This window comes from Apteryx mantelli, chromosome 2 (assembly GCF_036417845.1).
Source record: "Apteryx mantelli isolate bAptMan1 chromosome 2, bAptMan1.hap1, whole genome shotgun sequence".
Classification (NCBI taxonomy): domain Eukaryota; kingdom Metazoa; phylum Chordata; class Aves; order Apterygiformes; family Apterygidae; genus Apteryx; species Apteryx mantelli.
The window spans coordinates 137,051,560-137,079,539 of NC_089979.1; positions in this window are offsets into that span (position 1 = coordinate 137,051,560).

Sequence of the window (27,980 nt, forward strand, 5' to 3'; positions counted from 1 at the left end):
CAATTTTATGTCTTTGCATTCTGCTTCCAGAATTTACTGGATGTGTTCTGACCATATTTTCATCCAGCTCTCCTCAACTATAAGGAAAAGGGATTTATTGAAAGAGACAAAGCATCTGTAGCCTTCAGTAAAATGTTAAATATTTGTGAGACATCTGATAAAGTTGTAAGATTTTACAGTGATTCCATTGCTGTGATGTAGGAAGTCATATTAAATCTTTTTGCATTGCATACGCACATTGGAGAGTCAAGAAGTATCACACAGACACAAGATGACTTTGGATGCCATGTGGAGCTATATCTTGAATATCTGAGGAAACGTTCGACGAAAACACCACCACAGGGCTGTCAGTCGGGTATACATGGCCTGACCTTCCTCACACATTTCACATTACATTATTTGTTATCCTGATGTTCAGAGTTACTGTGGTAACAAGAATTATTTTCAAAGGTGAATTCAGTGATAACCTCTGTATTTCAATCAACTAACTGGTCAAGGCTGGTAGCCACTTCCTAGAAACGGTTTTGAAAAAGTTAATCTTAATTTTCCTTTCATAAACTACAGAAAAAACAAATCTGGGCCTATTTTTCACTGATTCTTGACTCTTAGCTTGTTCTATTATTCCTGTTTTACTAGTATATTAACCATGACATCTTTTTTTCTGAAGCTATACACTATTTAATGTGCCAACATTGTGTAACTTGTTCTCGAGAGAAATTTAATATTTTTTTAATTAGAAATGAGCTCACCATTTTAAGTTTCAGCAGCAGTTTTCATCTGAGAAGTGTAATCAAATTCTGTGTTTACAGTTTATTGATAAAAAAGTATATTACAGAAAACATTATTTTGTGGAGTCCATTTGTGGAATTTTCTTGCCTTGTACGACTTTGGGGCATGTGTGCACCATGGGGATCTGTGCTTTACAAGAAGGAATTACCCATCAGATTGATGGAGAAGATTATGCCCAATTCCTGTTAAAAGGAGCTAAGCATGCAGATCATTTGGATGTTTTCAAATATTTCAGCCAAAGTGGGTATGTGGTCTAGCTTTATTACTGTGGGAAAGCCACAGGCAACATTCTCAGTTGTGTAAACTGATCCAGTAACTTCAGCTATGCTGATTTATGTTAACCGATGATCTGACAGAATGTGTTAGGGATATTAAACATATCAGACGCACACAAAAAAAAAAAGTTGATTGAGTCTTTCTTACAGAGCTCAAACACAGAGAAAGGGCATCTAAGCTTTGTGTAGTCATTCAATATTTCAAATGATGGTTGAACGCAATAGAGCTCTTCTAATCTCCACTGGCTAAGTATCTGATACTGTATATTTCTGAATGCTGTTAAGATCTTATGGCTGCTTCTGTTTACTGTAGTATGATGCAAGAGGAGCAGTTGGCAAAATTAAGTGGCAGCAAGCTTACTATAGATAAAAACAAATATTTTTGGAGCACATAATTAACTATGGGACATCCTGCCCCCAAATATTTGGAGGCGAGGAGGTTAGGATTACAAAATTACTTTGGCATTTATCTGGATAAAAATAACTTCAATAACACTGTCCAGGACAAAAATATAAAACGGTTGTGAATTCTCACGTTTCCCTTCCTGAGGTGACCGCAAGTTGCTGCATGCTAGGTAGGTGCTTTCTGTCAGGCATAGGGTTGCTTTGTTTTCATTATGGATGAGCACAATGGTGGTCAGAGGAAGAAGATTCTGTTTTTCTTTGAAGCATTTGACACTTTTCACTGTCAGAGGAAATGATCCTGGCTCAAAGGACCCATCAGTCTGACCAGAATTAGCGATTTCCAAACTCTTAGGTCAATGAAGGGGTCTGCTAGGTATCAATTCCTCAGCATTTTAGGTGGTTTAGAAAGAACTCTGTTCTGGCTTCTTTCCAAATTTTACATTGTGCCTGGAATTTCAGCCTCCAGCCTTTCACTCCAGTTCACTGGAGTTTACCCAGTGATCATTTGATGTTGATGTTTTGCTTTGACACGGTGCTAACACGATGTGCTGAGGATGGAGAAAATATCAAAGAGCGCAAAAAACTCCTTTGCTGTTTAAAAATATTTGAAACCAAATCTAAACTTTGCTGATAGCTGAATCCTTTCTTTTTGTGATTTTTGGATCAGATAGGCTTTTTATCCAAACTATTTATCCTAATCAGCAGTTGGAGGAGAGGAATGTTAAATAAACTATTTTATTCTGATTCTTTCTCTGGATGTTTACCAGGCTGTTGACAAAGGCCAGAGAATGTTTAATGACTTGGTGGGGAGACTTGAAACAGAAGTGGGGATCACACTGGATGCTCCTTATTTGCTTTCTTCCACAGTGCAACAAAAGGGAAATGATGACAGACCACCTCTTGATACCCAGTTTGATTAAGAAAATTTGTCATGTTCCTTGTCATGAGTTCAAGTCTCCCACATTGAATAATGTAAACATTCACAAACAGAGCCAGAAAGAGGCAGATAAGACTCAGATGTCTCTACCAGAGAATCTTATGCAGTCTAGAAACGTGAACATGACCTCAGAATAACTTTCATGTAGAACAGGGGATGATTTAAAATTACTTGAAAGCCTCCTCCCTGTGCCATCAGCTCAGGGCTCCCAGTTTGGTGAAAGAAAAAGTGGTCTCTTCCGTTTCTGAACTTTGACAATTCCCTGAGCTGACAGCGATCACACACATAATTGGGAACTCATTATTTCCTGGAACTTTGAATCGATTTTCATGCTGTCACTTCTCATATAGAAAATTATGCCCCAAATTAGAACAGTATTCTGGCAGTCACATTAGAAGATGTTCAAAAGGAGATAAAAGTACCACACAGCAGAAATACATTGCAAGACTGTGTCAAATTTATCTCATCAGAGCCAGATTTTTTTTTTTTGCAGAAAAAGCTAAATCTATACATTCACTACTTAAAGAATTTTCTCTGTTTGTGTTTTTTAAAACTTCCGACTTGGAATTCTTGGACATAGAAGAAAAAACATTTCTTCAGTGACTCACGGAAATTATATATTTTAGTAGTGTTTTCTGAATATACTTATAATGAGTAATAGACATCTTTAAGAAACAAAACTCAGAACTTGTAATTTCAGATAGAATATTGAATGCCTTGTTTGTATGAATGTTTCAAAGAAGGAATGGAGAGGAAATTTGAGGTCAGGGATAGTGCTATTTTTGTGCCATGCAAACATGGGTTGCTGTAGGAACATTGTAGAATGAAGATCTCCTCTGTCTCAAATAATGGCAATATCCACAAGTGTGACACACCCATTAAGTGGAATTCTTCCAGCTGAACCCCAAACTTTTTAGAGCTCCAGTACAGCCAAAGTGTGCTTTGAGCTTTGGACAACTGGGAAACAGAAAAAGGATTAAAGTCAGTAAACAATGTGCAGAGGCAAATAGTTTTTCCAGCCCTAGAATCAGGGCTCTGTGCACTAGCCCTTCATCTCTGGAGACCTGATTCTCATTCCAGGGTAGGTAATAAATAACATGCTTGTTTGGTCAAGTGGTTATCTTCTGTTTGCCAACTTCTTGGACTCTAATTGTATATCATAGATTGGCTTTTTACAGGTTGATTATCTTCAGTTTAGAGTAAACTCCCAAGCAGAATTTTCAGTGTTCTCTGGTAGCTGAATAGTCTTTATAGGTGGGTGGTAGAAGAATAACCTTTATTTTTATGCAATACATATGGTAGACATGTGGCTGAAAACAGAAAATGACAGGGGATTTAAAACACCATCAGGGAAAATCAAAGGGATAAAGTCAAATGAAGCAGATGGGCTTATGATGTTAGTGAGAGTTGATATGAATCTTTAGATAGAAATTATATAATAATTTTGCTTGCTAGACCTCTTTCAGTCTAGAGGTATGGTTTTTACAATAAAAAGTATGTCTGGTCCCTGAAAATTCCAGATGCAGTAAGAAAAATGTCAGGCAATCCTTGTTTAGAAAAAGCTCTCAAGGATGGATCATAGCTCAAATCTTGGGAATATGATTTTCCAGTATATTGACTGCGAGTGAATTCAGGCAGAAGTACATAAGAGTATTTGAAAGGGTATTTCCACATGTAATATAGGATTGTTTTGTTTGGAAAGTTGTAAATCTGCAGCTATTCAGAACTTTGACCTAGGGGTGAGAGGTCAAATAATAAATATGGTTAAGTGCGGAGCATTTCTGGCCTATGGATGTTTCACCTTGGACTAGTCTTCTTGTATGAGTATCTTTCTGCGTGCATGCTTTCAGTCCTAGTTTTTTTATCACCTATCTTTATTCAGTATCTGAGCACCTCCAGTAAGATGCTGAGCAATATCATGGTGTATTTGTTTTTCTGATCTTAGTCCCAAAGGAGAAAGTGTGTTTAGACTTGTTTGGGTAAAACTTTTTCTGGCTTGTCTCCGTCTTTTTATAGATATAGTTATATTTATAAAACTCCAGCTCAAAGACATGTGCTTTGAACTTGGAGAAAAAATTGGTGAGATTTCTAAAGGCTATTTCTTAGTGAGTGGGCCCATTTCACAGTCTCGAAAGGTCTGGGAGAAAATCCTGTCTCTTGCCTAGGTAAACACTTTTTCTTTCCTGTAAGGAGCTTCACTGTTCCAGAGAAAGATAGTTATTAAATATAGTCCTCACCCTCCAGTCTTGAAGCAGCTTTATAGATACCCTGAGACATAGACTTTGGTAGAGAAGGCAGGAGATTAATGTAATGATCATGATGATGAGTTTCCTCATGATGACCTCATATCTTGTGCCTGAAACACTATTGTACAATTGCAGACATTTCATCCAGAAGTCTGTGCATCCAAAACAGGATTATTAGTCTTTCTTGTCACACAGAATAAAAAGTTTCTGACTACTTGCCTTAATAAGCAGACGGTCCAACTAAGACAGCATTTTCACTTGGTGTCTAGATTGAGCATATATTGGTGAAAGATCGTGATGTAACATGATGCACAGAGCTGGATCAGAGAGGTCCCATGAAAATCCTAGTGAGGAAAGCAAAGAGACTACTTATAAGGCTTTGCACTATTGGCCCTTTCAGCTTAAAATGTAATATCCTGAGATGACCCATCTGAGGTCAGCAATATCCTTATCAGTAAATCTCTTTACCACTCCTTAGTCATCCATAAAGGAATATAAAGTTTGACACTCAGCTTGAATAATATTGTCCTCTTTGAGACATCACTCTGTTTTGATGTTTGAGAAAATGAATGAACTTCTGCCTTCCTTCTTGGACTGTTTGAATTGGCCATATCCCATTTTTTAAATCCAGGGTGTTTAGGTTCTTATGCTGCCAAGTATACTGATACCATTATCATGCTACCATGTTATACTATAGTATAGTTCCATACTATATTGGAATATCTCATTTCTGAGGATGTAGGCTGTTGTCTGGTAAGAAATCTTTCACAACCCAATAGTAACTTTAGCTGTTGTATATTTTGTCTTGGGTGGGACACAGAAGACAAATGTTTGGAATCTTGTTTCTTATTTTGCTTTTATATCTGTTTACAACTCCTGGCCTTTTGGACTAAAATATAGGGAAAAGAGTATGATATCATGACACAGTTCATTTGGAAGAGTATCCATCTCACTTATTGGAAATTATAGGAAAGTACGGCCTATATGAAATTGTAAAATGTATGTTTCCCAGGAACAGTTTAAGTTGGAGTTTGTAGTTAGGTAGGAAGTGGAAACATAGTGGCATAACAGAAGTGGAGGTAAATTTCTGATTGTCAGAGCAAATTATCACTGAACAGATTGATTTTGATGGATTTGAAGATTGACATTGATAGATTTGAAGTCCTTTATATTAATACTGAAATGTTGGTTCTTGTGACAAGGCAAATTTAGGAAAGATGGCATTACATAAAAAATAAATACAAAGGAAGAACATTGAAAAGTGTTGATCCAATTTGAATACCACAGTAATTATGCCAGAACATGTGGAAAACCATGAAATTATGAAAATCAGTCAGGTTGAAACTGAACAATGTGGTTAGATAAAGGACAAAAATTTGTATAGGTTGCATGAAAAATTTGTAAACAACAGATGTGGACTGGGAGTTTGCAGAAGTCAAATGTAAGGGGAATAGAAAACCAACAGGAAATTAAATTGTAGGAGACTTTTTCCAACTAAAAACTTATTCTACTGTCCAATATACTGTGCCTACAGTAGTGCATAAAAATGTAAGTTTTTTCACCAGTTAGTAGTGCTGAATGAGAGAAATTACATCTACTGAATCATACATTTGAAGTTATTTCTTTTAGTTATTTCACTGGAGATATGAATATTTCTGACATGATAGTGTTCTGGTGACAGTGTGTATAAGTTTATGCTCCCAAATTCTGTTGACATGCACTGTAAAGGCATCAGACAAACATTTAAATCAGAGATAGAAGTGTGTATGGGAACAATTTTCAATTGTATAACTCCATGCAAATCTGGTAGTAATGTTCCTTATTATCCATCTGTGCATACAACAAGATCTGATACACAACTGTAGTATCAACATGGCATGGCACAAGCAATTACACTTGGAACTTAAGAAATATGTGTTCATGCTGCCATTTTGTCTTAACTTTTGGGAGGGATTAATGAATCTAAGAAACATAAATATGGCATCAAGCAAAGTGATTTTGACTGGTAACAGGGAGTCTGCATCAACCACTGAAAACTTGTGGTGGTAATCAGCAGAAAACTTTGGGGATTGAGAAGCCCACTGTGGTTTGCAGTAATTGTTACACTCCCAGCCAAAATTATTGGTGTTTGAATATGCAAAACTGTCCTTTGCACCTTGGAAAGTCTTTTGCACTGCTGTTAGTTCATAGGATTCTTTTTTATTTTCTGTATTTGGGGACAGCAGGTTTAAAGGGCATTACAGTGATATTGGCATTGCCAGGAAATCTTATCAGATGTTCACTGCTTATAAACCCAACATGCTCACTCTCTCACTCTCTGACCTTCTAACTAGCCCAAAAGAAAGGGGATATGACACTTCTAGAACCTTTTGTTTAAGGGTTTTAATTTAGCTTTATAATACCCTCAGATTGCATACTGCTGTATCTATTTAATAGATCAAGAAACTGGGAGAGGGAGGTTAAATGACTTATCCAAGTTGCAACAGAGACTCAGTGACAGAACTGGAAATAGGAGCCAAATGTCTTGTTTCTCATATCTCTGTTCCAAGTCCTCAGATTCAAGATTTAAAACCAGACAAAACTTGGGGACTTGGCTGCTGAAGAAACTGGTAAGTTGTGTTCAGAGATTCTCATGATTACAAGGGAACTTATCTGCAATTCAGGTGCCAAGATAACAAATGAGATATAAATTGGAATGCAATTCATGCTTTTGGGTAGTTCTTTTTATTGGAAAGTGCAGAAACCAAGTCAAACTTTCCAGGGAAGCATGCTAATTTCAAAGAAATTTTCCTCAGGAGTGGCTTTGCAGGTTCGAGATGGAATTTCTAGTCAGAGAAAGCCCAGTCCAGAAACCATGGATGTGATGATGGCTAAATGTTTGGCGTCTTTTCCTTGAGGGAGAGAAGAGAGGCTCAGTCTGTGTTGCATCAGATTCAGGATGGGGATTTGAGCCTGGTTCTTTTACATTGTCTCGGGACACTGGTTATTCTGGTGCTTCTCTCTTTCTGTTTTCTCTCAAAATACTCAAAAAGTTGTCTCTTTCATCCCAACACTAGACGGGAAAATCTTCAGAAACTTAAGATTTTATGGTATGAAAATATCCTTTCTCACCCAGCTTCTAATATAAAAGTTTTAATAGTCTGTTAGTAACATGTTCAAAGTTCAAAGCCAGCAGCAATCTAAATCATCATTATATGGCCTATACAAAATATCTAATCCATCAAGACCAGGTGTTTACAACACAAAAATCATTACAGTAAATGCAACACATTTCCATTATTTTTGACAGTTTTACTAAAGCAGCCAAAGACTGAATGAACTTTGAGCCAGAATATCCTGCCTGATTGTAGGAATTATGTTTTCTGTTCAGACCAGAGGTATGTTGCAGTGAAAGGCAGGGCTAAGCACAGTTGTGATGTGCGGAGGGGAAGGAGGACTGGAGCTCTGCAAACCATATGACTATATGTGACCCAGAGTTTGCAGTGTGCTAAGTGATGCTAACTGGAGGGGAAAAGGAAAGAGAGAAAGCAATAGCCCTCCTGAATTTCCACTACAGTCCACCCCTAGGAGGAAGCCTGCTTGGTGTTGATAACAAGAGGACTTTTAACCTTCAGTGCTGTTGATGATGTTCATTTTTTAAACTGAAATGATAAAAAATGAAAAAAATGACTGGATACTGCATCCACTAAGCTAATTTTGTAGTTAACATATTGGGATGCTTGGACAGGGGCCAACTCTGTATTTTACTTTCTGATTTTTGGAGCATTATGTCATGATGAAACTGGAGAAAGTGTGTAATAGATCCATCCCCCTGTTATCTGTGATCTTACTAGTTCCACAGCTTGCAAATCCTCCAAATTAGGTTCACATATCAGCACTTCAGTAGTCTTCAGCAACATCAGCTTGATACAACATAACAAGCTTTCTGATACTGAAATGAACAGTTGCCCTCTTAGTAGCAGTGGTATAAAGTGGATTTCACTTTCTTTAATGGCTGAGCAACTTTCATTCAAGTATTACAGGAATTTATTTCAAACCCTTCCCCCTGCTTCCCTCCCCCCCATTTTTTTGGGGGGGAGGCAGAATTAGACTTCAGATTTTTCAGTGAACAGTGTTTTTCTCTGGAGAAAACTTGAGCCTACTCAAGTCTGACATCAAGTGCAGAAATCCTACTGATCTATGCATAAATGAACATTGCAAACTTACATATTCAAAAGTTAGAAAATGATCATTAAGTTTTTATAGACAACATTAATTTGGTCTCCCTGGGCATGAGCCCTGCACTTAGTATGTTTAATTGCATAATTGTATACGGCACTTTTAGTAGGCGCACCGAGCACAGGATGAACAATCATCTTCCTGCAGTCCGTTGCCTCATTTACTGGACACCTTGTAAGCTGTGCAGTGAGCGAGGCGAGGGACTGGTGGACAATGGGCTCATTCACTGCCGAGCACTGATTCATTCCTACATCACCTTTCACTCCGCACACTGAATGAAACAGGGGGCCTGTGGAAAAAATAGTAAGCATTTGTGTAATTAAAGATTGTATCACAATGTGCAAGCACAGGAGAACAGTAACACAGTCAAAAAGCTGTGCTTCATTCAGGGATTTCATAACTGTTGTGTGCTTGATATTGAAACCGTCAGGATAGGGGTTGTACGATAGTTTTTTGATTTTGTTGTAAGATATATGTGTACACATTCTGAAGTGTCAATTATTTATGCTCACATAGAAATGACAGTAATTTTAACTGGTAAGGTGATTAAATTTGAATAAGATTTTCCATGTCAGTAAATATGGCTTCATCAAAATAGAAATTTTCATAGGAAAAAAAAAATTCACTTTTATGAAGATTTCTTAGGAGGTGGAAATATTTCAGGTCAAGCAGTGTTTAATTTCTGCCTCAACATAAGCTTAGCAATGACATATAGAAGTTGTTGCTTTGGATCTTTCATGCTCTATTCTTCCCAACAGAAAAGATGCTGTGCATCTGGACTATGTTTTCTGTACTGCATGGCAGCCAGTCCCTGGGGATCCATGCTAGCAGAGAGAATGGATCCTTTTATTTCAGTTTGGCTTTGACAGATCAGATAAAACACATTGATTCAGGGATACTGAAATAATTCAGCTGAAAAAGTTGAAAAGAAAAAAAAAAGAATAAGGAGAATGTTCAAACTTTTGTCTTAGTTAATGATAAAAATAAGTATCAGAAAATCAGACTTTCCCCTGGGATTGCAAGGCCTTTTTTGATCAGCTCTGCCATTTATAGATTAGGCAAAGCAGATGGTTATATTGCAAATTCTGATTAGGACATGCCGTCTTATTTTTATCTTTTTTTTTTAAATCATTTATATTCTATTTCAGGCTCTGTGTGTGGTCTGGACTGGGCCTCAGTAGAATAGAGACTTTAAGACTTGTGCCAAGCTGTGCAATGTTATGGTGGTCTGATGATAGGAGTTGCTGCTATTTTCTATTTTAATAACAACTGTTTTTCTTTTAACATTATAAAGCTGGCAGTTGTTAGTGTTTTTAATTGAACTACCCATGAAGTGTGAATGATAGGTGGAGCTGGCACAAAGGATGCTCCAGAATGAATTAATAATATTAATAACATGAGTGGAGTTTATTTTGCCTGTAGAAAATCCCTTCTCTGTAACTAGCCAATAGTCTCAGAATTTGCGCGTATGTGTCTCCATCACCACCACAAGCCTTAGTACTTTGTATAGTCTGTTTCCCTTTAAATGCTGCTTCAAGCTTGAGTTCACATGTCTTTCCTTAGCTCGTACTATTTTTGTAGGAGAGCCAACAGCCTGACAGCACTTTTAAAAAAGAATAAATGGGGTTAAAGTACCCAAGTCCTGATATGCTGTTTTTATGGCTATTCCCAATAGTTTTCATTGCTGAGCAGCCACCTATTGGTAATTCACAGAAAACAAACAATTGAATTTTAGAGTGGAACTTGCTTATGCATTATACCACAATTTTCTTAGACTAGCAATGAAACACTTTCTTTTAGGAAGGTCCCTCTTACTGTCACGGTCAGAATATTACTCCAGTTTTTGTTATTGCATTCCCACCTGTCCAAGATGGATTAATTTACAGAGGCTGGACTTGGTTCAAACATATATGTATATAGCCTGTGCTATCCTGTGCCTACTGGCACAGCAGCCGCAGCTCCCTGAGTTAACACGTGTGAGAAGAGACTTGGGAACCTCGACCAGGACAGACCAGTGGGCTCTCATTAACCAGCCATCTGGAGCCCAGATCATTGCAGATATGACATGTGCAGTAAAGGCTGCCACACAAATACGTGTTATGAATTCAGCTCATTTTATTTTGAGTTATAGAGCTTTGAATTTGCTCTGTTCCTTCAGCTACAGTAAACAAACACATGTGTATGTACAGTATATGTGTATGCACACACTGCTTCCTTTATACGCCATATCTACCTGCTAACCCACTCATACCCTGTTTAACTTCACTGAGCTTGCTCCTATGAATGTCCATCATTCAGCTTCCACATGCTTCATCTCTGCGAGGTTATTATTTCCACTCCTATCTCTTGTCGGCCATCCTGTCTCCCTGGCTGGCTTCAATGATATTTACAATGTTCCAGGAAGGTACTTTCTCTCTTTATCTCTTTGCTAAATGAGTGCCCTGAGTATGTGCAGGGAGAGAAATCTGGCAGCTCAAGAATGGGAAGCAATTATACATCATACACCCTGTAGCTTTTATATTTATATTTTATATTAACGATTGCTGTGAAATGAGAAGCCAAGCCTTTGAACAAAGAAATACATAACAAACTGGGACAAGTGTGGTGAGGCAAATGTTCATGTGGAACAAATATTTCTATAAACCAATTCAAGAGCACAAGAGAATTTTTAAGGGACTCATTTGCAGGACGTAAATGCTGACCTTATGTAGTCTGCATGTATAGGAACCTTCCACAAAGTTAAACTGTAAAGTAAAAACTAGAGTCAAGGGAATTAGTTTATATAGAAAGTTGACTCCTGAACCCTTGTCTTAGCTTAATCGCTGAACTACTGGGATGAGGGATTGTTTGGGGATAGACACATTGTCTGACTTTGGGCACCCATCTGAAGCACCCAAGCTGGAAAACTAGCCTTCCTAAACTCCTTATGTATACTCAGTGGAGGATATGGACTCATCCAGAGACCACTGCTGAAAAACTGCCTGAGAACTGCCTGTCCTTCTCTAGTCGCTGTGGAAGTATATCAGAGAGGAAGACTCCAAAGTCAATAGGCTAAGTTATGTGCTGTGAAACTCCCATATGCTCCCACCATATCTTCTGTTGGTTCCAATTTTTTTCACAATAGGTTTAAATTATATGAGGATGTAGAGAAGTTTTGGGTTTTTTTCAGCTTGTGAGGCACAGGCATATATGGCATTGCACGTATTTTGAATGAGCTATTCTACCATAATGCCTGCTGCACAATTGCCTAAAACCGTGAAGGAATGGATGACATGAATCCATGCATTACTCTGGGCAGAACACAGTACAGCTATCTTTCTGTGTTTGGATCACCATATGAAAGCAATCTGTTACTCTGAGGAGGCTGAGTTTATTTAATAATATTAATTTACAAATTCATACATCATGGGACTCCTTGCGTTCTAAAACAGTCACTGGATTTGTTACTGGATGTCCATTCCCTGGCTCCTCACTTGTTCCTTAAAATAAACACCTTTTGGCTTCTTGCAACAAATTTTTTTTTTCCTCTTTAGGCTTTTTACTGACTTATAGCTCTTATTTTTTCCTAACCTGGCTCACATAATTCCTTTTAACTTTAACATAATGCTTTCCCAGTTAACTACATTTCCTCAGTAGCTCTTTAGCCCCCTTTTCCAGTTAGGTAGAATATAAACAGGTACAGATTGCCATTCCAGTCTTTTCTCTCTACAGTCATTGCTACTGGTGTCATGCTAGGTTAAGGTCAAATTCTCTTTGAACTGGTATTGTCTCCTCACTTGTTAGGTACCTAGCATGTTTTCTCACTCTAGAAAAATAATAAGGTCAGTTTGCAGAAATTCCTTTCAAACATTACTGGGTATCCTGTCTGGTAGGAAAGATGAACCTCTTTCTTTACATTTAGATAGCTTTCCAAATCCCTTTCAGGTCAGCCCTCTCATGCATTGTTCTGGGAATTTTCTTCCTGTGGACAGCTCAGCAGATTCATGTGGATCATCTCCAGGTCAGTCCTTCAGGTCTTGCTGCTTTGCAGCTCCTAGTTAACAAAGATTATGAAAAAAAGGGTCATTGTTGCCTCTGTTCCCTCCTGTTCAATTTGGAGGATGTTCTGGCAGGCAGTAAGCTTCAGTGAATCCCGGTGATCTGGCACTGAGTCTGGGTTCTGCTTACTTCCCCACTTAGGCTTTTAGGCCAGGAAAATGTTGTAATACAGTTTCTTCTCTCCAGTTAGTCCTTGGAGATTCCTCCTCTTCAGATTCAACTGCAGACCTTCATATATTAGTTTCTCTGCTGTTTTTTAGCTCAGCAGAGTTCTTGTAACTTCCTGCCTAGTGGGTCCATCTCCTCCTCTTCACTCCTTATATGAGCACGAGGTCATAGCAAGGTTGTTTACTCATAAGTCTGCTTCCAGAAACCCTTGTCCTTTCAGTTTGTAACCTTTTAAACCCTTGCAGGACTTTAAAAGTTTTCAGCTCAGTTGATTCTTTTCTTCTGAGTTCTCAGTTTATGTGATTAATCATGATTTTTCAATGTGTGTGCTTGAGTGCTACAAGATTCTTATGCAAACATGAAAGACAGAAGAAATAAATATATTGTACAAAAGGCAACTGGATAGGAATGAGAAAAGAGTTTTAGGCTTCCAAAGAAAGGAAAGAAAAGGGGGGACGCAATCAGGACAAGAAGACTCCAAAGAGCAAGTATAAAACTGTTCTTCAGGTATCTAGTTTCCCAGGTGGGACTGATTGATCCCAAGGGACAGTGTCATATGATTGTCACATTGAAATTTGACACTCAAGTGCTCTCTTTGCACATCTGTACCTTTGTGGTCACAGTTGACAGTGGGTATAAAACTATACTCACAAATTAGAGTTTTAGCTTAAATATTCTTTTTGCCTCTCCTCTGTGTTCAAGAAGGTCTGGACACAGTGTGAAACACAGATGGAAAACTTTTTGCTGTAGTCATTTAGAAAATTAAATCTAGATATTGTTACATCAATGGGAAAATGTTTCTTGATTTTAATAAGTCAAGAATATTATCTAAAGACTTTACCAATGACTGAAGAATAGGAAGCTAATACAAGCTTATATACAAGGAGAGACTGTCAAAATTATGGCTATTTGCCTTTGGGCACTTTTAAGTAAGTACACGTGGACTGCTGACCTCTTTGGTGCTGGGAGAGAGGAACCAGAACACAGCAACCTAGTCTATCAAGTTATGTTCCCAGATCAAAGGTAGCTAACAGCTGCTGGAAAGGGAACTAGGATAAGGAAAAATGCAGACCTTTGGAATAATACGAATCAAAGCAATAAAAAAAAATTTCTTGAGAGGAATCCTGATGTAGCTGATACTGGAAAACCTGGTAAGTGTACAATTTGTGTGAATTCAAACCCTAATTACCTCTGAAGGTAATACAGCTAGGAGTCTGGGGACTTGTCTTCGGTATGAAATGTAGGTGTGTTCAGAAAACATTTGAAAGTAAGGAGTTAATTAAGCATCTTGTCCAGGACAGGAAAAGGTGATTTTGTTTGCACAGCAGGCTGACTGTGAGGGAGCTAGACTGATTTAAATGAAGGATGCATCCTCTTTCTGAAACAGAGAAAAGATCGGAGAAGCAAGCCAATGATTAACACCATTATATTTAGAGTTTGGTGGGTCATACATAAAACAGGGTTTGGAATTGGATTTTTTTATTTTATGCTACTTGAAAGAAATCTGGCCTGCAAAATTCTGCTCAGCCAGTTGTCGAGAAGTAGGTGGAGAACTTAATTTTGAGCAATAAGAAAAATAACTCACTATCTCCACCCTTTCATTCTGCTAAATGCTTGGAGAGTAGGCTTTTAGGCTGATAATGATGTTGTTTTCAAAGTTGAAATCTGTTTTAATGGAAATATGTATCAAATAGTTTCCTACTCACTGAAAATGTCTTTCATTTTTAAAAACTTTAAAGCGTCTCAGGAAATATTTTGAACTTTCTGGTTCCACCCTCCTACTGACAAACCCACATTAGAAAAAAAAAATTTCCTACTAAGCATCAACAATTGCCAGTGCTCATAGAATCAAATGCACCATTTCAGTAATATCTTGACAGCACTTCCATGGTTTCATAAAGCAAATCCTCACTGGAAATGTTCTTCCTTTCTCTTCATATATATTTTGCAGAATGATGCAGAGAAACCTCTTTTTCCTGCTTACAGTCTTTTTGTAAACCATGTAGCAGGACCGTGCTGTATCCTCCCCTGGCCAGAGTGTCTACTGTGTAGGCTGTTAGGAAATGTAATGATGACTTTAAAGTGTGTACACAGCACTCTTCCTTCACTTTATTAGATCTAGTCATGCTGTTTTCTCCCTGCACTTCGGCTTGTGCAACAAGAACAGAGGCTGTTTTGTACATCGTCAGCATCTGACTTTATAGAACAGACTGAGCTATTGATACTCAAGCCAGAGCCAAGCAGTCCTGATTGAGTGTATAGTACTGGTCCTCCAAACCACAGCCAGCATTGAGCAGTGCGCACCCACCTGGTGGACTGTAAAGAGAAAAGGATTTTGAGAGATGACAGTGATAGTTCTAAAGAGAAATGTGACATGTAGTGTTGCAGGTAAGATTTTAGTAATGGGAGAGTTCTAGCAAGAGGAAGGATGCTCACTGCTGAAGACAACCCCTCTTCTGAAGGGAAGCCTCGCAGAACACAGGGAGGAGTGACCACAGAGAATTTCTCAACTCCTTCTTCGATAATAGTGGCTAGAGGATGGGGTTTCTGCAGCTAGAGTGAGAGGTCTTTTGGGGAATTATATGGTGGAGAGGGAAAGCCTGACTTACTTGTCACCAGAGGACTTTCTAAAGTTCTAGGATTTGAGCTACCTCCTAATAAGAAACTGAGGATTTGGGATGTGTCTAACAATAGTGAGTTTTTACTTTTATTCTCATATATTGTTAGTCATCTATCATTTACTCTGCTTTATTTATGAGGACTTCATCATGACCACTCTTGGTTACTGTAGAGTAACATTCAAAATAGTTTTAGTTACCACCAAGTATGAAGAGTAGAAAGTAGTGGACCGAGTTTTGCTGTGCCCAAGCTCTATAAACTGCCTGTTATGTCCTGAGTTTTCTTAGTAATGTTCTAGGTTTTTAATTTATAAAACTGTAGAATTTAATAGAGACCTACCCTGAACCTGCTTTTCTAATGATAACTAAGATTTAACTGAGACACTTCTACTCATAATACCTGTATTTGCATTTATTCGTCCTGTAGATGTGAACCAGAAAAATCTGTCTTTCAATGAAACCGTGGCTATTGGTGTAAAAGAGATTACTTTAGTGTTTAAATATACTGACCACACACACATGAGCAGTTAAAGCAGATAAGGCTCATCTCTTCCACAGCCTTAAAAATAACTCTTCTAGGATTCCTCTCCTAGGGATACTTGCATGATACAAATTCCCTAATGCTTTACTTAACTATCATCACATTGTGGCATAGACTATGCTTACAAATAAAAATATAGACCAGGATCCTAAGTTCCCATGTTTTCAGCTCATACTTTAATCAACGTGAGTTTGGGGATATTCAGGGCTTTCCAGCATCAGATATGTTTGTTACATATCATTCATACTTCTTTCCCACAGGACTCTCTGTATAAATACTAATTAAAATTAAGCTAAAACATTAAGCTTTTTAAAAATGTATCTTTTTTTTTCCAAATGTACTTTTTTTCTGCATAACAAATGTGAATACAGACTTATTTCCTGCCTAACTTACTTTCCCATGCCTGTGTGTTTTCTTCTTTTTTGTGCTTTTTTGTACGAAGGAAAGAAATAGTTTTGTAGAAAGCTGAACCCACAAAATCCACTGGGCATTGTTGAATGCTAGAGATTGCTAAGCATAATATGCTAACAATGGGCCAAATACTGCACTAATTTCTCTGGGAGAACTTTTTGAGATCTGGGAATTGTGTTTATTGAAGGACTATAGTAGGGCCTTATTGTATAGAGGATCACCTGGCATGCTTCCCTGAGTTGATTTGTCTGTCTTGCTCCACTGGTATCTCACCTGGCCATGTAATACAGTAAGACCTGATGTCTTGAAACTACACAAAAAAGAAACTCATTATGCCTTTGTGTCAATAGCCAAATAGCTGGCCAAAGCCTGCTATCCTGAGCATGAGATGGGAATTATGCTCAATTTTGGCTCCCCCTTAAATCTTTACAGTGATTACTAATATGTCTTAACATACTCTTCAGAGCTTCGGCTCTTTGTGTGAAGTGTATTATTAGGAATTAAGCATTTACTATAGCGAACTGAGTGCCAGAGGTTCAAACATGTGGAATGTAATGGGAGGAGAAAGATTGGGGCTAGTAAGAGTTTGTATCTTACAATAATGCCTATAGAGCTGCTTAGATCAGGGTCTTAAGTAAGTGGAAAGAGGAGTGAAGGGAGAACTCTGGAATGGACAACAGAGAATAAAAGAATGATGTGATGTTACATAGTACACGATAGGGGTGTGGTGTCTGATCTTAAGTATGGGCTCAGACTTGTGGCTAGCTGACACTGTAAACACACCTTTGTGTAAGACCACTGAGTCTTCTCCACATGGCTGTGGAGTTAGGGGGTAATGGAGAGTATGGAAAGCACTTAACAAGTTTCTCACAAAACGCTTTTGTGTATCTCAGCATAACTTTTCCTTGAAGCCCAGGCCAGAGTTCTCACTTCACAATTTCTTGGAAAGTACTATTGGAGTCAGATTGGGGTTAAGGCATTTATAACCCTGGATGTCATTATTAGTAACAAATTCCAGTTGCTGACAAAGGCAAAGCACCACACAGTTGCTCCATAAACAAATATTTATATATAATACATGGAAAGTGTAAACAGCTTTTACAGTGTTTCTTAAATAATTTCTCAATACGATCAAGAAGTTAACCTACAAGTGTTTCTTCCTGAACAGACTAGCACAATCTGTTGTTACTACCATATACACTCTTGGAATTAAAATTTGTCTTGTAACATTGACCTATAATGTAAAGATTCAGTATTGCATTTGGATTTCAGTGCTTTAACAAATGTATATGAGGACATTCTGTCCTGTCTAATCTCCATTCAGAAATGTTTTCAGTCTGTGTGGCCTAGAATATAGAGATGCAACTGGCTTTTTATTTCAAAGTTGGCAGAGAAATTTGCAGTACTGCTCAGGCCTTTCCAAAATGCTTCTCTTGTCAGCAAACAAAGGTTTGGCAGAAACTTATAACTAGACATATTCAGCCATTTTTTCATGACTTGCTTGCATCAGCTTGTGTGTGGGCAAAGAACAAATCAAGTGTTGCCAAACCTGAGCACTCAAACACTATGAATCGGGCTCCAGAAATTCAGGGAACTGCCTTAAAACTCATGAGCTTTAAAAAAAATGTATAAAAGAGAAGGGTCTTTCCATCTGCTTTCTGATGGTTGAGCATTTTGAATCATAATTTAAAACTTTTCTAGGCAGCCAATACAAACCTAAATCTATTTTAAAGGGGAAAATTGCACTTAAATTCATGCATCTATGCAGGATTCCAGGATTTGGGCTTTTAAGAACACCACCAAATAGCAGTGGGCTTGCAGTAAAGTTACAAGAATTGCTGACATGGAGGTATTGGGATGTGAACTAAGAGCAATCTTCTTTCTCTATCATTCATTTTATCCTCTAGCCAAGACCTTTGCACTTCCAGTAACACCTGTATTTATAACTAGAACTGGGCAGAAAGCACTTATCCTATTTCACAGAGTATTTTGATATTTCTAAATTTAATTTAATACAGGCAAAACTAAATTTAGACATTCCCTGTGAAATAGGTCTTCACTGGTCTTCACACAGCTTTACCTGAAGCCCATACTCTGAGGCGTGCTTTGGAAAATGGCCTTTGCTTCGTGGTGTTGTTCTAGCATACCAAAGAGCTTGGAGCAGAGTGGTCAGAAAAGCTATACCACACTGGAGTTTCCAAAAAATATGGAGTTTTGTCAAAATAGAAGCTTTTAGAAATGTGTCAGGTTTGTTTGGTTGGGTTTTGGGGGTAACAGAAGAGGGAAAAAAACATTCATGGTCCACGTTGGGAAAGAAAAATTGTTCCATTCAGCCTTTTTTTGCTGTCTGTTTGGATGAAAAACTACTTTTTTTTATCAGAGTGAGGATTTGAACCTCTGATGTCCAAGGCTTTTGTAACATGTGAGAGACAGTTGGATTCCCTCAGCATAGATCTGCCACACATACGCACATTTGAGAAGCTGTTTCCATTCCAGTATGGAAAAGACAAATGAAGTTGTTCTGGAGCCAGTTGCAGCCTGGGAGCCTTAGGAACCTTCATCTGCTAGGGAAGTCTGTCTGTCCTGGAGCCTGCGGGAGAGGGAGTGTGGGAGTTGGGATCCCCCAGCTCCTCCTTCTGGTTCCCCCATCAGGCAGTCTAGTGGGAGACTAGCAGGACACCAGGACTTGCTCCAAAATCTGCCACAATAGTGCTAGATGCAGAATTATAGCTCTGTACCTATATTCATATAGCACTCTCTCTCTCTTTTATATCTATATGTACATATAGATAGATAGATTATATATATATATATGTACACACAAACACATACATATCATCTTTAATGATTCTGAAAAATCCCAATTGAAGAAAAAAGATTCTTCTGAATTTTTCTGAACTACTCTGTTGCTGACCAGTCTCCTGCCTAACTCAGCTCTGAGACTTTGGGAGTGTAAGAATTGCTAAACAGCCTGCCTGGATTGGTAGCCTATTCCAGAAAGACCCCAGAAAATGCTGCGTGTCTAATTAGTCTAGACTCTTTCAGCTGAATTCTTCACTTCTGCTATCTGCACATATGCAGTCACATGATTCAAACAAACCGTGCTTCTTCCCCACTCTTACAAATAATGAAATGTTGACATATCAGACATGAGCTGCACTAGTAATAAGGAAGTTGAACATGTGTGTTTTTTGAAAAGCACCAGTTTTTCTTTTCCCCCTCTTTTGGAACCTCCCTGAAAGTTTGACTTACTTCCAATTTCTTCAACAGTTGGCCAAGATATAATTCCCAAATTTCCCTTTCCACCTCTCCCCACTGAACAATATTCTACTTCCCCTGAAATGTCTGCTCACTTTTCTGGGAATCTTTATAAGGACCACAATAAGCTCAGTATTTTCAAGATCAAAACTCCTTACCAGCCTTTCTTCTCCCCATGTTTGACCATCAGCTCTTTTCTTTTCTGTTTAAAGCCAGTGTAAATGTCAACCTAACTCTTCCTCCACTTGCAGCTGAGTTGTTATTTACATGCATCCCACACATCCAGGCCCATGTGTATTGTTTCCCTCTGCTCAGTCTTTGGGCTGCATCCCTTTTCCTTCTTCCTCCATTGCCAAGATTCTGGTTCATACTGTGCTTATCTTATGTCCTAATTGTATTTCTTTTCCAGCTTACCCCTCCACACTTTGCCATGAAACCATTGCATATAGCTCCTGAGAAATCCTTCCTGTACTTTTTCCTGACCACTTTGCAGCAGTAGAAATCAGTATGGAGATATGAATTCAAGCTGTTCCTTTCCATATGCCCCACTTCTCTTATTCCGTTATCTTCTCCTTTACTATATACCACTACTCTTTTTCTGAGATTTTATAGAGGCTACCCTTTTAGTTATTTTGTTCCCATTTTAAAGTCTTTTACTTCGCAAAATCAGCAATTATACTGCTGTGAAGGATTAGTGATTTTTCTGCTTATCTTATAGAGTTTGCCATGTTTAAATGCTTCTACTAACTTATCACACAGATAGATTTTTGTTATATTTTGGCACAACCAATATATAGAAATAGAATATATAGAAATCATGTCTTTAGCTCTTAATTAGCAACCTGCATCCATCATCCATCCATCTCTGCATACAACAGAGATTCTTTGTAGCAAAGTCTTTTACGGATAGGAAACATTCGTTCTCCCTTCTTTCATTATGAATGTCCCAAAAGGAATAAGTGTATTAACTATAACGCATAGTGTTTTTAAAACTGGAATTACATTGTTCTTTAACTATTACACCATCGGGTAAAATGACATGTGAGACTATGTCATTTCATCTCCTCAAAATAATAATGGTTTATGTCTGCTCTACTGTTATGCTTCATGGCCTAAATTCCTAGGCAGAACTTGTGGAATCTGCTTTCTGAGATTAGCAGTGCCCTCTCCCCTGATTTTAAACAAAAATAATTGGAAAGGCACATGTACCAGCTTCCAGTTTATAAGAGTTCATTATTTGAAATCCCCTGAGCTCCTCCAATTAGAAAACAACTTTTTGACTTAATATCCTTCAATTGTTAAAAACTTGCGTCACTGAGAGATCACAGTGAAACGTAAAGGTCCCAGCACATTGGCATTTGATTGTGAGGGGATGTGATTGTTCCACATTTAGACTGGAAAGGGTTAGGAACTCTGCTTCCCAATGTGCTTAATGAATGAAAGGAAAATTGGACCCTTGAGCCAGAGGCAATGACCTAACTGAGTGAAAAATGTTTGCAGGTTAACAAGGGCAACTGTTCTTTGCTGTAATTCCCACTGGAGGTGAATGACAAAAAATGCCAATAAACCTCAGACTTTGGATTATTTATTAACCTGTTTTCTTCCTAGAAGAAAAGACTTTACTGTAGATCTTGGAAGACAGAGCTGAAAAAAAAGTCCTTTTACAAAGGGTAAATTAATGACCAATGTGCACTGCTTAAAAAGACTAAAATGTAATATTTAGTATTGTGTTTTCTGTGATTAGTCAGATTTTTAAAAAGGCAACCTTCATTGGGACTGAAACACAAGTATAGTAGAAATAAAATTGTGATCAGATGACACTAATTTAATCCATATTAAAATAAAATGTAATTGGAAATGACATAAGTAGTGTTGTCACTGTATCAGAGAAATATATTTTATGTCCTTTCTTTATAAGCATTGCTGCCTAACATGCTGACACAGCAAATCTGTAGCTTTTCTACAAACACTGAGAAACTAGGGTGTGGTGGGGTAGTCAAGTGTCCTGATGTAGACTGGAGCCTCTCTGGTTGCAAGTCATGCAATTCACTTTTCATCCCGAAAAGCAGACTTGGTTTCCAGTATAAATCTTTTGTCATACTAATGGAAAAATTCCTGTTGGCTTCACTGAGATCAGGGGAGATAGAACAAAATAGCAGGGTAAATGCAGAAGGTTGCAGGAAAAGCCTTAAGACTAGTAATGACCAGTATAACAGCTGTCATACTAGCCTTACAAAAAAATCCGAGTGATGCCTTTTCAGGAAACAGTGTAGACCGGTCAGGAGAGAATTGAAGAGTATGGTCCAAAGTTGAGCGGTTTCAGTGGACTTTGTATTGTATTAGCCCCTAACAGAATATACAAATAACGTATTACTTCCTGTATTTGAAGTGCCAAAAATGAGACAGTTGCAAGCATTCTGCAAACCATATGTCAGAAACAGTCTGGGACTGAAGCAAAAGGAAGGAATATGTATTTGCATGCTGCAGCTATCTCTGTACCATAGATATGATGTGCATAACACAGAAAAAAATTCAGTAATAGGAGTTGCATTTGACTTTCATGTTAAAACAACTCTAAATTTTTCAAAGTGCTGCTTCCTTACCCTGCTGTGTAACTGCAAATGAAAAGGAGAATATCATATTAATTTATTGCTTTCCTCTCTGAGTGAGGGAATGGCCTTCCCGCTCATACCTATTCCTGAAAATGTATGATTAAATCTTTTTGATATTTAGCTATGTGGCTGCCAATCTTATTGACTTCAAAATGGCTAGACATTTTAGGTATGATTATTAATTCTTAGGTAAAGAAAGTATCTGAGAGAAGCAGAGCTCTGCTTTCTGTCCCAATGACTTTTAAACAATAAGGATCATGGTACCTTTGTAAGAAGACATAACTTCAGTTCGAGTTATCTGTTTTCTTGTATGAATAGAGATAAATTATATTTTAAAGATGGATTTTATTTCTGTAAATTAAGATTAGTCTAAAATACAATGTGCTGTAGCACTAAAAGTGCTTCAATTATTTCTTTTAAATATTATTTGGATAATCCTTACTTTAAGTCAAACTTGCATTTTGTAAAACACCCATCAATCAGAACCAAAAAGCCCAGTGACATCTGCTAATAGTGAACACATTAACTTTTGCTGGTCTGAGACTCCTTATATACTTTTCTGTCCTCTTACACAAAATACTGAGCACCTCAATTCTTAATACCCTTTTGGAGTCCGTTCGGCTCAATGTCTGTGGCAGACTACAGGATTTGAAACTGGGCAGTCAAAATCAGCACACAGTTGAAAACAATTTTGTAAATAACTGACCATGTGACTAAACAGTACAAATATCTAGGACTAATAGGGAAAAATAAAAGAGTTAGATCTGGACAAAAGTTAATGTGTGAGAGCACAAATTTAAATATGTGTCTAAGACTAAGGGTCAGACACACAGTGCAGTCCCTGCAAAATGGCAGATATGTTAGACATCTGTTTGTACCAGAATACCAGTGACTGATGAGTCCATGCCTTACGTTGTCATCTTCTTGTAGACATTTGTTCAGTTTTGTAGGATTTCACCTATAGCAAATGAGTTTCTTGCAGCAAGGTATCATCTGTTTTGTTGTGCTTTTCTTGCATGGAGAACAGAAGGCGATAGTCCTGCCGATGGCAATGGTCTTGGAAGGCTATTGTAGATCCTGAGTACTGTATAGCTGCAGTGTAAAGATTTTTGTTATATCTTTTGAAGTCAGTAGAACTGCTCCTTTATACAGCAGGTGGATAAGAATTGTGCTTTCACAACTTCTGGGTTGAACAACTGAGTTAAACTGAGACTTTTTTGACAGTGTTAATAAGATCTTCTGACTTCAGGATGCAGAGTCTGGTTTGAGACATAAAGGAGGCAAGTCTGAGAGCAGCTGACAGAGTGTTGCTCATGGAGGTGCTCAGCTGTCAGGTCCAGTCTTCAACTTCATCCCTAGCATCACTGAATTAGTAGGGTTATAGCTGTTTCTCAAAGCTGGAGGTCTAGTTCAGCTATAAGGAAGTCTTCTCACCATGAAGTTGTAGTTATTTAATTTTAGGCTTTTAATATCAGTAGAGATAATTTCCTAATTTAGGTGGTCTGAATGGTACTGTGGAGGAACCTTTCTCCTATTCTCTCTTCTTTGTCCAGAGTTAATGCTCCTAAGCTGGGTGCCTAAAGTGTTTACCCTGTGTCTGTGCCTAGACAAGACAGATGCATTTCTTATTTTAGGAGGAAATTAAAGGAAAACTTGCCTGTTATTGCTAGACATTGGCTGCTAAGTTTTCTCTCTTACTTTTTTATTGAATATTCCAAGCAACTATGAATGTCTGCCTGGTGGATCTTTTTTATTAAAAAAGAAGGAAAAAAAGAAATCAAAACAATTGATATGAGAAAATAAGAAATGAAAAAAAAAAGAGAGAAACTGGTGGGTAATATTTATGTTAGCAGAAGAATGCTCTTTGGGAAAGTAGCCAAATTACTAACTGTAAAAGGGTGGGAAGAAAAACTTTTGGTACCAGGAAAAATTCATGAGTAAGTAAGAGGTCAAAACTACAGTGTCTTGTAACTCAGCTTAGTTTGTATTAAATATGAATATGAACTTATGAACTTGATTTTTCACAACCTTTCAAGTTTTGGATATTGGTAATAAATTATTCATCATGAAATATATCGGTATCCTTCTGAGTCATACAGAAAGCATGTGACACAGCTGTATTCCTTGTTCAGAGATTTGTAAAGTTTGCAGCTCTCAATTACCATTCATAGTTCTTTATACCTATATATTAAACTTCTGTTTGGAATTTAGGCTCTTCTAAAACTGGTAATTTCAGGGTTTAAAAATAAACTTTTCTTATGTTAAGTCCTCCAAATAAGGATAGCCTTTTTTCCCTGTTAAATTCCAAATGAGAGAATTAAATTGCAGTTAAAAAGTTAAGTTACTTAATAAATTAAAGATTTTGGAAACAAAATTTTTGTTTGATTTCTCCATAAACTCTGTTTTATTCTTTAACTAGATTTTTGTAGGCAACTATTCTAGCACTACCACTTGAACTACTGCTTTTGGATGTTCTGCAGGAAAAAAAATGGACACATACAGTAGTTTCAAAATATAATCCATGTGCAGTAAAGAAACCTTTTGTATTTTTTCCAGCAAAAATGAAATCTTATTTTCTTTACTGGGTACTTTTCCCAGGCAAGTAGTGTGTAAACTGGAGAGTCCATGAAAGTTCACTGACACAGAATTCCATAAAGGTGTTATAAAGACTCTAAGAGTCTACTTATACGACGGTTGTTTCATACGATATTTGTAAACCTAACAAATGTTACTATACATGCTTGCATTCATATCATCATTGTCTATGATCTCAACTCATAAATTAAGTAAGGTTGGGTTTTGTCAGTTCTTGGATAGGAGGCCTCCAAGGAAAACCCAGATGGTGCAGGCATTGATAATGATTCAGCGGGAAGAAGACCACCTACTGAGTTAGAAGTAATTTTTCTTCTGGGTTGAGAGCATTGCATTTGGAAGGGTGTTGCTGTTTTTCTGAGGTTAAAAACCAAGAATCTGACCAGAACAAATATTTGAAATCATGATAATAATAATCCTGTAACACCTTGCATAAAAATAAAGTGGATTCAAATACTGTTGCCAGCTGAGATCAGATAGTTATTAGAGTTAGTTGAAAGTGTTTTTCCCCTTTTTCTCTTCTTTTTTCATTCCACATCTACCCATCCCCCTATGAAATATTCACTGATAACTGACAACAAAAAACAATTTTTATTTTCATCAACATTTCCTGTAAGTTTTTGTCAAAAACCCAAAACTCAAAAAACACATGACTGTAATAGAAACTGGGAATTCCCTCAGCTGGGAAATTGCAATTTGCTCCTTATCTTCTTATTCCCCTTTGTGGCATAGAACAGATAACAGAGCTTTAAAACAATCTGGTTTGCATTATTTCATTTTAAAATGTCATCGCATAGTCTTGTGTCTCCATTCCCTTCTCTGGACCATAATCCCTGGTTGGACCATTCCTCCTTGGGGGCAGTGGGAAGGTGTGCAGGCATTAAACAGTGCTACCTGGCATCCTTGGGCAATGTGCACGCTATAGCAAGTGAAGCCCTGTTTATTGTATGTTGCCTCAGTAGTATGTTCTCCTTATTGCCCCCAAAGTGGTAAATTAAAATTACAGAGAGACATGACAATTCTTGTTTTTTTTCTTTTTTTTTTGTTTCCTCTAAAGTATTTTATAAAAAAAAATGAAATTATTTACTGAATATGGACGATTTTAATGGAAAAAGAGCTTTAAGCCCAAATGTCTCCTGAAAAGCAGCTGAAGTAGAAAAAAGTGTAATCAGCCCTAGCACTGTTCTGCCCATATGAAACACCTTGTTAGACAAGTTCAAGGCAGAAAATAAAGGTAACTTTGCACAGGGCAGACTGTTGCCTTTCACCCTAGACAGGACTGTGGTTTAAGGAAGAGCAAAGAGAGCCTTGTGTGCAAATATTGATCTAGACTTCCTCCCATCTGTATGCTAAACTATGAATGATATAAGCATGAATTTTACATGCAGACTGACAGAATTAGAACTGTTTTCTAAGGTTTGCTGCCTAGAATTTTACCATGAAAAGAGGTTTTCAATACGTAGAAACTTTTACCTTTAGAAAAAAAAGATCTTTGATACTGATGATTGACCAGTGTATTCTTATCTATAGATAACGGATTTTTTTTCATAGGGGATGGGGTTTGCATTTTACTCTTGGAGCCCAGTTGGTGTATCATGTCAGAGAGGGTACAGTGCAGTACAACCTCATATATAGTTTTAAATATTCAGTCTATAAGTTGCCTGTAGTGGGTTCATTGAACTACATCTTAATTCTTCATAAACACAAAGCAGTTCTTAATTAATATAGTATTTTGAGGGAAAATCACAAGGAAATTCCATGTTCTGAAGGCACCAGCAAGAAACCATGACCAAGCATTGGTGAACTGTAGAATCCAGTAAGGTGAATGTCTTTATTCATCCTAGGATTTCTGAAAGACTGGGGAAGACAACATAGAAGGAGAATAATGTCTTTAATGACTTCTGCTCATAATTTTTAAAAGTTAGAGATGGAGGTTCTGAAAGTATATTTTCATCTTCATGTAGATGTTATGAAAATTTTGCTGCTTGGAACTCAGTTTATCAAATGTTATCATCTTTTGCTCCCAAGTCAAGACTAACCTGTGTTCCTGGAAAGTAAAATAGGAAATCTTGTTTATTTTGCTAATGTTTCAATTTTAGTAATTATCATTATAGGGATGTTAAGAATATTCTTAGTGTAAACACTATCAGCTTGAATAAATTAAACTGTCCTCTGCAAATGTCTCAGTGTAAATATTGGGTAGACTAGATCTGCTCTTGGTGGAGACAACAGAGTAGGATGTGTTTTGGGACAATACTGGATTTTTGCTCACCATCAAGGGGGGCAGTGGTCACAGACATGGCGCTTAGACACAGGACTCCTGTTTATCTTCCACTCCAACTTTGTAAGAGGTAATTAGGAGTCGGGGAGAGGACTAAGATGAGGGATGGGAGCAGCATGATGTAGGAGCAAGCAAAAGGAATGAAGCTTTAAAGAAGGGATTTTTTTTTTGGTGACAAAATGCTTTCTTGAAGGGTCTTGGAGGATTCTTGAATTCCTGAGCATCACCATTTCTTCTCAGAAGGCAAAAGAAACCTGCTATGAAACCTGTTGGAAAGTTTAAACTTCCCTAACACAAATCTTCCTGCTGCGGTCAGCTGCTCCATTAACTCCTAATTACTGAGGTCTGCAGAGGCTCTATATCTTCTGTCCATGTTCTTAACCATGTGGATGATAAGAGGATACCAACTGATAGAATTTTTTTTTTCCTGTTTTTCCAGTCCACATTTTAAGAGACCTAAGAAACAACATATATACAAGCAACATAAAATAATATTATCGTGGTTCTGAACTTTACAAAATTTGGGTGGTGCCAGAATTGAGGTTACAGATATTTTATAGTAATATCTACAAATTTCAAAGATTTCCTGGG